Genomic DNA, 13235 nt, shown 5'->3' on the forward strand with positions numbered 1-13235 from the left:
GCCTTCAGCAGCAGTCTGCTACCGGTTCAGTGCATTCAAACTTTGTATGTTGCCATTTCCTCATCAGAAGCAGTCTTTTACGTCGCTTTTGCTACCAGATGGCATGTCTAACAGGGCAGTGTTAACCAGAGAATCTTTGACCCCTTGGGTTTGACTCCATCTATATTTCTCCAGTAAAATTCCTTACATTAGTTTCCCTCAGACACGATCTGAATGATATAGAGTGATGCATATGCCATTCATTTCTGATTCATGATCTTATTCTCATAGTATGTGATGCATTTTGCATTACCCACTTCCATGCTTCTGTGGCGGAGCGGTACAATTTTGAAGCCAACCTTTTACCAGAAAAGAAATCCGACTACGCCACCCTAGAATTTTACTCTAGGGAACAATGCTCAAAACCCAAAAATGGAGTACATTAAGCACACACAGGTTCGGTTCCCTCATAGAAGTAAGCAGGAGACGTGGTTGAAGTATAAAACATACAAAATGTTTATTAATGCAAGAATGTTTTAAAAATGGATACTAAAATGTCAGAAGGACAGCATGAGACAACACTTTAAATGGAGAAAAGCAAAATTGCAAAAATAATAAATGTGGGCAATGACAAAATCAACTTTAAATATGAAAACAAAATAAAGTAAATATCAGCAGGGCTGAGGCTCCCATCGGCAGGAACAAAATGAAGTCTGGTGGTACAAGAGCACACTTTCACGCACATACACCAACGTGCACTCAGATCACACACTACCACACACTTGAAGTGGTACACAGCACGCAAATAAGACCCACCACCAGAAGGAAGATCCGTTCACCCGTGGGACCCCCAGCTCCTGCAGACAAACAAAAATAATAAATAAACTATAACAAATTCACAAGTAAACACAATTAGCTCCACATACAATATAAACAAATGATAACTGATGAAGCAACTCCAAACAAAAAAAGGTATCGAGATCACATGAAACAAAGAAAAACATTAAAGGAATCAAAATAAATTCAAGAGAAATTACAAAGCAACTTGAAGTCAGATGTTGACAGGAAGCAAATCAAGTTGCGTTTAATAAAGGAAAAATAACACAAAAATGGACACAGTATTTATGTCTTTCTGCGAAAGAAAAATCAAACAAGCCAAAACAAACTTTACTCCCACAAACGTATAAACAAGAAAACAGAAACTAATCAAAAGAAAAGAAACCAAATGAAACAATTATTTTCCCTCAAGATGAGATCGTCGTATTCTCCATGCTGTTACTCAAACCAAAAGCAGCCACTACACACAGTCAGAACCAGACGAACAGTCCCCTTTGCGGCGTCTACACGACAGTATGCAGGAATGAGCAAAACGTCCGCAGCGCAAAGCGGAAGACAACCGCAACACAGCAAATCCGATATAATTTAGATACAACGGGAGGAACAGAGAGCGAACGAGAGGGAGAACCCTATAACAAACACAAGGAGAGACGTTACTAATGATGATACTTTCCCTTCACGACTTATAATTACATTTAAAACACTTACCGTCAAGGTATCAACCCCAATAGAAGATATACAGGCACAGGTCTATTAATCAGCCCCGCGATAACAATGGGGTACAGGAAACCATACCTAGACAGCATACAGCAGTGTCAACAGCACAACAACGATAGTACAATATGCGTTTAAACAAGTGCATATGCACGCACACATACCTGAGAGGCAACCAGTCACTAGACCCACTAAAGCAGCGCCGAAAACACACTGACACCCGGTCAAAACGACACTATAAATTTACAAAAAAATGTTTTAACAGACCAACCAGTTTTAAAATTACCCCCATTACAACACGACACGCTTACCTGTAACCGCCGTAAACACAGGCACGAAGGGGAAAGTCGGACGTGACGCACCACGGCCAACAACAAATCAGCCCTTATATTACGGATACTGAATGCTGATAGGCAAATCCGGCTGTCAATCACCTAATCTCATTACACTTCGTTTATGTAGTATGACCTGATTCATATTTTATGCACTTACAACCTTCATAACCCAAAAAATTACAGATTTAATATATTTACCATATAAAATACTGATATTACCCATTACCAATATATCATATTATCATCACATAGCAAGGCATTCACCAAATGCTGTCCTCCTGTACGGAGGGTTGAATGGGTACACTAGAAAACCAAACTTTACTGTGTTTACTGCACGTCATCCCTAATTAATTTTACAAGTGCCCATAATCTCTTTTAATTATTTCATACACTTCCGAAACAATCACATCTCCCAATAAGTGGGTCTCATCCCAAGAACTATAAAGTACAGTATGACCGCTGTTTCTGAGAATAGTGCGTGTCATTTAGAGAGATTCAGATTAAACTTTGCCCTGGCTAATGTTCACAATCAAAAGATCATAATGACCCATATGGTCACGATGTCACTGCAGGCTGTGAGGCTGTAAGCAAGTTACTTTTCTATGGTGCTGTTGTGCACACATGTACCTGCCGAGACGCTGCAGAAGCATCCACACTTCGGTCGAATTAGAATGTGTTTTCAACGGCTCTGGGTCCAATGAGATTTGATAATGGGCGGAGCCCAAAGTGAGCCCAGCGTCACTTTGCATGACGCTGCAGAAATAATGAGGAGCGGTATTTTAGTCCAATTAGATGCTTGGGCATCACTGGCATCACTGTTGTGCTTTAGTAACAGTTTCATACTAAATCTAAAGGGAGAATCTATTAGACTTTGTCTGTCATAATAAGCTGTTAAATTGCTCAATGACTCTGGCCAAGCTTTGATAAAAGCGATATGCTATTGGCTATTTAAAAAAGGGGAGGAGCTACTGTATGTCCCGCCATGTATTCCTGTTTGAGTGGAAGTTACGTCACCACATTGAAAAATGCTGCGAGTTTCAAACCACTTCAGAGAGCCTTTAAGGATGTCATGAAAATACAAGGTATGCCTATGTTTATATGTTTCTATGTGTAATGCGTTGGGAGTGCCAGAGTGCGCAAACAGAGACAAGTTGTGCCTTTCTGATAGGCTGATCATCCCTGCGTTCCTTGTCGTCAGACAGGTTTCTTGCAGGACTCGCGTTGCATGCGGTTAGGGCATGGTTTCAGTTTGGTCAAAATATTACAAAGGCCTTTTATGCTTAGAAATATGATCTATACTGTATCTCACTTTGTGTTACAGTATGCTGTGTAGGCTACACTTGACAATGAATACATAACATATACAATATCCATTCAAACTCAAGAGAAGCAAGCAACAAAACACCAGCTACAAATGGAGCCAGTTCATCATGCTCACTGGATTTGTAAGAAAACCCACAAGTACTGTGGATGTAGTGTCTGAGGTTTTCTCTTTAAGGTTCTTGTTCATGTTCATATATTAACTCTGCTTTTATTTTTTGCCATTTCTTTCTGTTTTTAAATGTGGGGCAGTGTGATTGCATAAGATGTTATTTTTGTGAGTAAATAATCTGTAAGCCTAAAACAGCATACGGAGCAGCGGCCAGGGCCTGGAGCACATCTTCAGTTCACCAACTGCTCCAGCAGTTCCTCAATCCTCTGCTAAGTATGTCACCCACATACTACGACAGAGGACCTGCTTTAGAGTCTCTCCAATTAGACATGAATTTTAATGTGTTTAGCGTGTAGCTCTTGGGGATTTATTCGTTTTTGTGATCGTTCCCTGAGGAAGATTTTATTGCTCAGAAAGTTGCTGTTTAGGTTTTCATTTATGGTTTATTTAAAGTCAACATGAAATCAACAGCATGGACTGCATGGATGTTTCATTTCTTATACACATCGTATGGTCTTATTGCGAGTGACTCATTATTCCATAGTCAAAATGTAATTAAACGACTTTCCTTTTCGGTTGATGTCACCAAACCCTTATTTTTCAATCCCTTCCCTTCCACTTCCTGCTGTACTGAGGCACTTTTCACCATCCAATCACTGAACTTTCTCATTAAATACCATGTTTCATTTTAGAAAAATATATATATGTTGAATTACATAGTTTGTAAATGTTTCCTAATGTCGAATTTAAGTAGGGCAAAAATTGGTCTCTGTTTCTCAAAATATTAATTAGAAGAGAAAAGAAACAAAATGCTGCCATCCAGTATACAGTACAGATGAATAAAATGAACATCATTTCAGATCATTTAGCTTTGCTAAAGTTCAAGTTGAAACCTTTGGTTTTGTAATGATCTAATCTCATTGTCTGAGAAGCAATTGAGATATTGAGATTGAGATGGTTTTATATAATTTAAAATCATACAATTAAGAAATCACATTGTGTATAGTATTATGTAATCAATAATGATGTGATAAGAATCACAGGATTTTCTTTACATTTCACTCCATCATTTACTAAAATCCATCTTCTTAAAAATTATCCGGAGTAAAAACTGTTTTCTTTAAGGTTATATTTAATTGCACATATTTTCTGCTACATCTGTGCAATTTATTATGCAAATGACAAAGAAAGCCCTTCTGAATAATGATGCAGCCACAATTGTCTCTGTTTCTGTCAACTGTGGGAAATAACATCCGCCTTGCTTGTTTGTGATGTGGTAACGTCAGGTAATGTCGAGAAGTGGATTATGGGTAAAGCATCTCATGACAAGTAAGAGTTATTATTAATACACACTTGTTTTGATAGGTGTCTTCTTTAGTGCTGTTTGTCTAAAAGAAACCGCAGTAGGTTCAGTAGGTTCTCCTGCATGCAAGAGATCTGAGTTTAGTATTTTCTTTTTATTAACCTTCAAATCACGTTGGGAGATATGTTTTCTGTTTTGCTCTGAGCATGTGTCATTCTACATTACATAGTATATGCATGCATTTATATAGGTCATATTAGTTTTCTTGTGTTTTGCACTGCGCTTGGAGATTAGCATTTCATGTGCGCCTCAAGTGATTTGTAAGGGCTCAGTTTATCCTTTTGGTACATTTGTACCGTATCTTTATCTGACCCCTGGCTTTGTTTCTGAGATAGATATTAGTTTGATAACATACTAAAGCTATACAATAAATAATAGCCGAGGGTAAGATTGTATCGCTGCTCTCCCACTGGGGTTTTGTGGCCTCATAACAACAGTGTCTTATTCCGTAACATCATCTCGGAATAAATAAAACATATGGTGAATCCCAAAAGTCTGAGATGACACTGGAAATCTGGGATTTAAAATCCCCTCATTTGGAGCTGGAGAATTGAGTTTCAGGAAAATAAATATATAAATACATATTTAATTTTCACTTTATTTGTTACACTGATAATGCAATTTTGTGATTAACATATTTGTATTTAATGCAAAATGAATGCATTGGGCAGTACAATGGAACGAGTGAACTAAATAGGTGGTTGACATTTAATAAAAACACTATTGCAAAGGTATAGTGCCCCACAAAACTCAATTGTATTTATTTATTAATTCGTACAACAAAATGAGATTATGCAGCTGCTTACAAATCTTATTTAATGTTAGTTTTTTTTTTTTTTTATCAAAGTTTTTTTTATCAAACTTTTTTTATAATTATTTTTCCCCCCAGAGATCTACTTATATTGATAATATAATTTATTCATGTATTGTTTTTTTGTATCACCAAGAGCTGCCAATATTTAGTTGAGCTGTGTTTTGGCAAACTTTCCCACCTTTTAATCCTACCTTTAGACTTTCTTTATTACATTATGTGACTGGGCCAAGTTTTTGATCACCCAATAAGCTTTATTGATGTTTTACAGTGGGAAGTATTGTGTTAAAGGTGAGGTGTTTCATTTCTGCACCATTAGTGTCAACCACCGAACAGAAATGCAAAAATATTGATTTGCCTTGTTTTTACAGCTTAGTTTCAATAACTGCTCTATATGGACTCTGGTGGATGTTTTGAGTTTCTGAAAGTTACAATATATTTGCATATAGGAAGAGTTAATTCTTCATGATGTGACCAGTTTAAATGGTACTGACCAGTGCCTGAGCCTGCACTGATCTTATACGGTACAGGAACTCCCATCTTGCATCCCAAAGGTTATCATTTTTTGAACATGACCTATAATGCAATCGCAAGTTGTGAGAAGGCGATGTCCTCTCCAGGCGTCAGGTATAGATGAGTGGCTATAACAGTCTGCAGACAGTTGATTGGAATATTGTCTGGTGTCACATTTGCTCTCTGAAGAAACTCATCATGTTTGACTGTGGCTCCTCACCTGCCAGACAGGGACTATTTCTGCTTGATTACATTTTACTCCCTGATTGTCCTTTAAAACAATACGTGAGAATGCATCAGGAAGTGAGACGGATGGAGCGCTGGGAGGCCGTGCATTCACTGGATGTAAAAGCATGGCTATTTATTTCTGGATAAGGCCATGACACATTTCTGTATGCAATTCAGTTTGGCGTTCTCTGGGGCATTTATGTTCGTACTGCAGAGTTTCAGCAATCATGCGGCCCCGAGGATCTGGGAATAGGATGAGTAGATGAATGAATCATTGCATTTGTTTGGCACTTTTCTCTGTTTATATGCCCAAAGTGCTTCACGTGTAATTGCAACTCTCCTCAGCTGCCAACAATAGGTGGCACTGAACAATCCTGGAGTACAGGAGCAGTACAACCGACCCTCGGAACGGATAATTGGTGGAGAGGGATGCTTGCAATAGCAAGTTTCCACTTATTCTTTCTGTGTTGGCCCTTTTGCCCGTTTTATTCATAGTTGAAGTAGAGATTTCGTTCATCTTTTTCCATTAAACCAATGTGATCTCATGAGTAGCTATTATTGTGTATTGATGTTGCATTCATATGGTACGTTTCAGCATCTATTCAAACACACAAAAAAGAATATAAAACAACTTAAAGCCAAATATTTGTTTTAGTTTTTAGCAATTTGGTGATTTGGTTTTAACTGAGTAAAAAAAAGTGCATATATTTTGTGTGTGTATATATATAAACATAATAGTTGTCTTGCCATGAAAATATCAAGAAAACGAACAAACAGACAAAAGTAAGCTACAGTTTTTGTATCGTATAAAAGCTTATTAAATAGTGTGAATTGCCTACAATTTTTTATTTTATTTTTTGTCTTCCATTAAAAAGAAACTGAATAATTTGTTAAAATAATATGAAAGAATTGAGTGATTTTTTTATGACTTGATTTGTAAAAACAACAATAAAGTCAAAACTATTGTTGACCCAAAGACCAAAAAAACTTTAAATTTGAGCTCGTCCTTTTTCTAGATTACATTATACAGTAATAAACACGAAACAATATCAAGAGTTTTTAAGTACTTAAAATCCATGTACATAATTGAGGTCATGGCAAACGGATCATATTGTGTTTCAGCGTGAGGATTTTGAATGAACAGGAGCAGTGTGTGCCATTGCAGTCACTGAAACACCACAGGGTGTTCACCTCCTGACGACCCATCACCACTTATTTCTGCATCAACGAGGCTATTCTGGTGGTCTCTATTAAAATAACAGGCCAACACTCTCGGGTCTCACAGTGGTGAATCTGCCAATGTCAAATTTATACAAATCACTTGACTTTTCTTGGATGCACATGTAAGGCTGACTTGACAACTTTTTATTATCATATTCCTGTTGTAAAAATAGATTATAGAATGACATAAGTGTTGAATTTTTCTTTAATAGCCTATATTCTCTCAGTCTTATCCATGATTCAGGGCAGCAGTGGTTCATGTAGTTTGTCTACAAACCGGAAGGTTGGTGGTTCTATCCCCGGTTCCACCTGACCAAGTGTCGAGGTGTCCATGAGCAAGACACCTAACCCCAGCGGCTGCAGCCTTGCATGGCTGACACTGCCGTCCGTGTATGAATGAGTGAGTAAATGGGTGAATGTGAGGCAATATGTAAAGCTCTTTGGTGGCCTTTGGTTCTGTAAAAGTGCTATATAAATGCAATCCATTTACCATCGGTGCACATTTTTTCCAAAGAAAAACAAGTTTGCTATTGTAAATAGCCAAATAGCTATTTGAGCATTTTGTAGGGTACTGTTGTGCTAATGTCAGAAATAATCAAGACTTTTGATATTAAACACATCTTCGCTGATGTATCTTCTGTTAAATGCATTACACACAAATAAATAAAAGCTGGATCAATAGCTACCTTAGTTTTTCAGTATATGACATGCTTTTAATAGCTAAACCACATGCTGCATAAAAGTTGTTTTTTCTCATTTTGCACATTACAAGTTATTGATAGCTCCAAAGCAGTTTAGTCCATTCTCATGGCAGGCTAGACAGAATCAAATCAATAGTTTGCAAATAAGAGGCTCAGAAATGGGGGGAAAATAAAGCCTGTTGAATGTCAGGTTCTCTTTCAGGTGCACATGAACTGCTGGGTGTATAGGTGAACTTTAAAAGATAAATTTAGAAAGAACACTGGAGAAGAAGATCCAAAACAGCATGTTTATCAAGTGGGTTCAAATTAAATTAGTTTAACAGCCAATGAGTCCAACTCGTCTGTTAATGTGGACAACACAGAAGGGAAGGAAGGAAGGTCAATATCTTGAGACCAAGATGGCCAATGATCATCCATCTATCTATCTATCTATCTATCTATCTATCTATCTATCTATCTATCTATCTATCTATCTATCTATCTATCTATCTATCTATCTATCTATCTATCTATCTATCTATCTATCTATCTATCTATCTATCTAAGCACAACTAGTACAACAAATACAGCGATAATAAATGGCATTTTGTTAATAAGAATTGGTGAAAATGTTTTGATAAACTAATAAATTAAATGTTTTAGCTTGTGGTTCTATAACCCAGAAATTAATTAGCATTTAGTTTAGCTATATTTTAGTCCTTGAAAATTTCCAGTGAGTTTTTTTTTTAAATAGCGTAGGTAGAACAGATTATCATGACTGAACCTCTCTAAAAAACGATTGTTTTTTTTCTTCTTAAACAAATCATGAATTGCTATTTGGGGTGAAATATGACAGGTTTCATGAGATTCACCCACATATGTGAACTCTATCTCTCCCGCTCTCTCTCTATCTCTCCCGCTCTCTCTCTATCTCTCCCGCTGTCTCTCTCTCTCTCTCTCTCTCTCTCTCGCTCTAGGGTTTTTCTTCCCCCTCCAGCTAAAGCCAAAGTTGCTTGCTGGCATGCCTTATTAACTCAAAAGTAGATGCTCTATTTTGCTTTGGTTGCCTGGGTTCCTAAACAGCCCCTTTAGCACTCAATTGTGTATATTATGTATACATAGTGTGTGCATGTTTATATGCAGTTTCATGCTCTTGTGTCAAACGGCCTGTGAGAGTCAAGTGCGCCTGGAGGTAATCGACTCAGTAAAACATTCTGCATATCCACAGGCTCTCATCTATCAGCAACATGTAGAACACAGATCCAATAAAGCAATAGCAATTCAGAAAAACAAGATCTCTTTAGAGTGTTACCACCATACATATACATTTACTCAAATGATGCCTACATGAAGTTCTTTTTTATTTCACGTTGAGCAAATCTAAGGTATGATTGTTCTTGAGTTTTGAAATAATTTCCCCATGCATTGAATAAATGAAGAGAGTATTGAGTGAGAATATGCATCATTATGCAAAACATTTCATCGTGGAATGCAACAGTTGCAGGTATGAGCTTGCTTAACTGACGATATTATTAATAATAATATGCTGTTTACAAAAATGTTGAACACCTTTGACTGAACTTTCTCATAACTAAGTTCAGTTTATAAGAAATGATTTATCATTCAGGTCTCTGCACTGGTTGTCCTCTGCAAAATGTAATTAAGTTTATGTAACAAGTGTTGAATCATATCTCTTCTAAATAAACCAGACTTTTTTTTCCTAAGCAGCTGTGACCAAGATGTGCATCACGACATGTTCGCTGACTAAAAATAATAATAATAATAATCACACGCACACTTTGGCAAATCCTTTCACTTTCAGTGTGGCCAGCTAAATCCAAAAGCTGTCATGTTGTGTGTGTTTAGGGCGCAGTGTAATGGTCACAACTGACAGGTGATGGATAGTTTCATTCAGCAGTTTGGACTGGGCGTTCTCTTACCCCTGCTGCTCACTGGCAGCGTTTAAAGCATCATTTGGCTGCAGTATTGGGGGCGGATGTGTAGGTCATGTCTCGTTCACCCCCTCCTGACTCCAGAGGTGACTGCGCCCTTTGCCTCATCCCAGCTTTCAGTAGCTTCCACTGAGCGAGAACCACCCGACTGAGGGGAGTTATCAATCAGGAGCCCAGCAGGACGGGACAGGCCCAAACGGGCACAGTGGAGAGCCTGTAGAACACGCCGACTCCTGCCCGTGTGAACGTTGGTTGAAAGCGCTTCCTGGCTGCGTGGTTGAGGGCAAGCTTAACCCAGTTTGGCTAACACATCTGCTTGCTGCTAGCACAGCAGTTTTTTTTTTATGAGTTCTGTTTTGTAAAAAAGGGCAACATTGACCACAATTGTCCTATTTTTAGTGTACAATGAAATGAAATGTTCCTCGAGGAACCTTTTGGGTTCTTCACTTTGCCACTCCGGCGGAACATTTTAATACATACACTTCCATGCGCTTGGAAAAAAAAGCTAGTAATAGGCTAAATAAAAAGGAATACATAACTTTTTTTTTTTTAAATAAACAAATAAATACAGCAATACCGGTCAAAAGTTTTTTTTTTAGATAAGGTTATTTTTAATTCAAGAAAATAATAATTTCTTTAGGATTCTTTGATGAATAGAAACGTTGTTTCAACCCATGTTTCGGTCAAAAAATACAAAACAAATTTAATCCAAATATGATTGAAACAACCCAAAATGTTTTAGAGTTTATGTATTTATTTACTTGCCCCAAACTTTTGAATGTGTATAAATGTTTGTCATGGTTTACACAAAAATATGAAGCACTTGATTCAACATGGATTATAATAATAATAAGAAGAAGAAATGTGTCTTGAGCAGCAAATCAGCATATTAGAATGATTACTGAATGATCATGTGACACTGAAGACTGCAGTAATTATGCTGAAAATTCAGCTTTGCATCACAGGAATAAATTATATTTTAAAATCTATTTAAATAGAAAACAATTTGAATAAACACAGCCTTGGTTTGCACAAGAGGCTTCTTTTAACAACACATTATTATTATATTGTATATGTATTGAATTGTATTTTTATATACACATTTTTAAGTGCATATTTGTTTAAAAAAAAAAATGTTTGCCTCCATTTAAAGGTTCACATTTTTGCTAATTGCAATCAGATTTGATTTGCATTTTGTGGGCGTATTTGCAGTCACTTTGACACGTGCCACAACAGTGCATTTTTGCACTTTTGCGCTTTATTGTCTTAAGTAAGACCAACTTAATTGATGTGAAGTTGAATTTATCGAACTTTTCTGTCACTTTTCACCTTAAAATTGAAGTGAAGTCCACAAAGCGCTGGCCTCGCCAAAACAGTGTACACAAGCAGGGCGTCTGTAAATTGGGGTCAGCTGTGTGCAATCTTTTACACTCCATTTCCCAGACAGTGTGCTCTCCGGGGAGCCACAGGTGTTGACTGCGGTGCACACAACATTCCCTTAGATGCTGTTCTGGCGAGAGGGAGAAACTGTGCTTTTCAGGAAGCTCTACATGCCGGTGTTGCACAAGGTGGTAAATACAGTATATGTCAGTGAAATTCAATCAAAACATTCTGTGCTATTGGGAAATATAGAGTGTAAATTTAGTTTCCTCTACAAATAAATATACACTACAGTTCAAGCATGTGGGGTCATTAAGATTTAATTAGTACTTTTAATGTGCAAGGATGCACTAAAAAATGCTGGGTTGTTTTAACCCAAATTTGGGTCAAATATGGACAAACCCAACTGTCGGTTGACATTTTTTTTACATTTTTAATTACAAAATTTAACCCAATGGCTGGGTTTGACCCAAATGTGGGTTAAAACAACCCAGCATTTTTTAGAGTGTGCATTAAATTGACATTTTATAATATTACAAATTATTTTAAATAAATGCTGTTTTGACCTTTCTTTTTTTTAATTCTGAAAAAAATGCATCACGTTTTCTACTATAATTAAGCAGCAAAACTGTTTTCAACATTAATAATAATAATAATAATAATACTGATAATGTTTTTTTGCAGCAAATTAGCATATTACTGATTTCTAAAGGACCATGTGACACTGAAGACTGGAGTAATGATGCTGACAATTCAGCTTTGATCACAGGACTAAATCCCATTTTAAAATATATTAAAATAGAAAACAGTTATTTTAATATTAATTCAATTATAATAATATTTAAAGGAGAAAAAAAACATGGAAAAAAATGAACCAAATTTTAGAGGTATAGACATAATGCTAAACAAATTTAATTTTGTTATTAATATAGTAAGTTATTCACAACTTGTTACTTAATTTGACCATCATGGATTTTACTGAAATTATGAAAATTTTGAATTATTACTGAAACAACATAGAATTGTCTCTGAATTAATTTGTGACTCAAAACACAACAATTTATGACACATTTTGTATGTACTGTGTTCAAGGCTGTGTTGATTAGCATTGCATTATGAAAATACAAAATACCCAAGATGGCTTGAAAGAACACAGATAATCCATATATCCTCACAATTGTGTTTATTGTCTTCAGTCGAAACATCTTATTAAAATCCTTATTTCGAAACCTTTTAAAGGTTGTTCTTGCAGTCATAGCCGTTGCACAGCACACGGCTCTGAATATCATGACTAATATTTGAAGTTTAACCTGCACGGTCAGGCATATAATTATTCAAATGAAAGTTTAATCTGTCTGAGAAGTTGAAGGATTGCACAGGGCATGGCGCAGAAGAGACGCCGCCTCAAAAACTAGGTCATCTTCATATTGTGACACCGCCCGTCTATCTGCAGCGTGACTGAGGAGTCGCGAGCTGAACAAATGCGCTTTAAAGTATTGGTGACTCCACTTGCATCTATTGTAGTCATAAGAATATGGTAATGTTTCAGTACTCAATAAATCAGATATGATGGAAGCCCTCGATATTTTCTGCATCTGTTTAAGTCGTAAAATGCCCCAGTATTAGTCAAGCAATGTCTGTTTTAGCTCTCAGACAGAATTGCACAAGCATGCATCCTAATGTGCTTATTACAAAAAGCCAATGCGCTTTGTTTTGACTCGCACGTCTACAGTGTGCTATTATGACCCCCTACTAAAGAAAATTGATCTCATAAAAGCCGTCCCTGAATT

The 13235-nt window shown here is 36.7% G+C and overlaps 1 long non-coding RNA gene across 1 annotated transcript; it reads right to left on the reverse strand.

Annotated features, from left to right (window-relative positions):
- Positions 1 to 323: 323 nt before the first annotated feature.
- Positions 324 to 1972, reverse strand: LOC307000865. The gene is made up of 3 exons (XR_013798104.1): positions 1695 to 1972; positions 1525 to 1611; positions 324 to 1445 (listed from the first exon to the last, which is right to left on the reverse strand). It is a non-coding gene; the product is annotated as an uncharacterized lncRNA (long non-coding RNA).
- Positions 1973 to 13235: the final 11263 nt, after the last annotated feature.

The sequence above is a fragment of the Phoxinus phoxinus genome (genome assembly GCF_949152265.1).
Source record: "Phoxinus phoxinus genome assembly, chromosome: 6".
NCBI classification, from domain to species: Eukaryota; Metazoa; Chordata; class Actinopteri; order Cypriniformes; family Leuciscidae; genus Phoxinus; species Phoxinus phoxinus.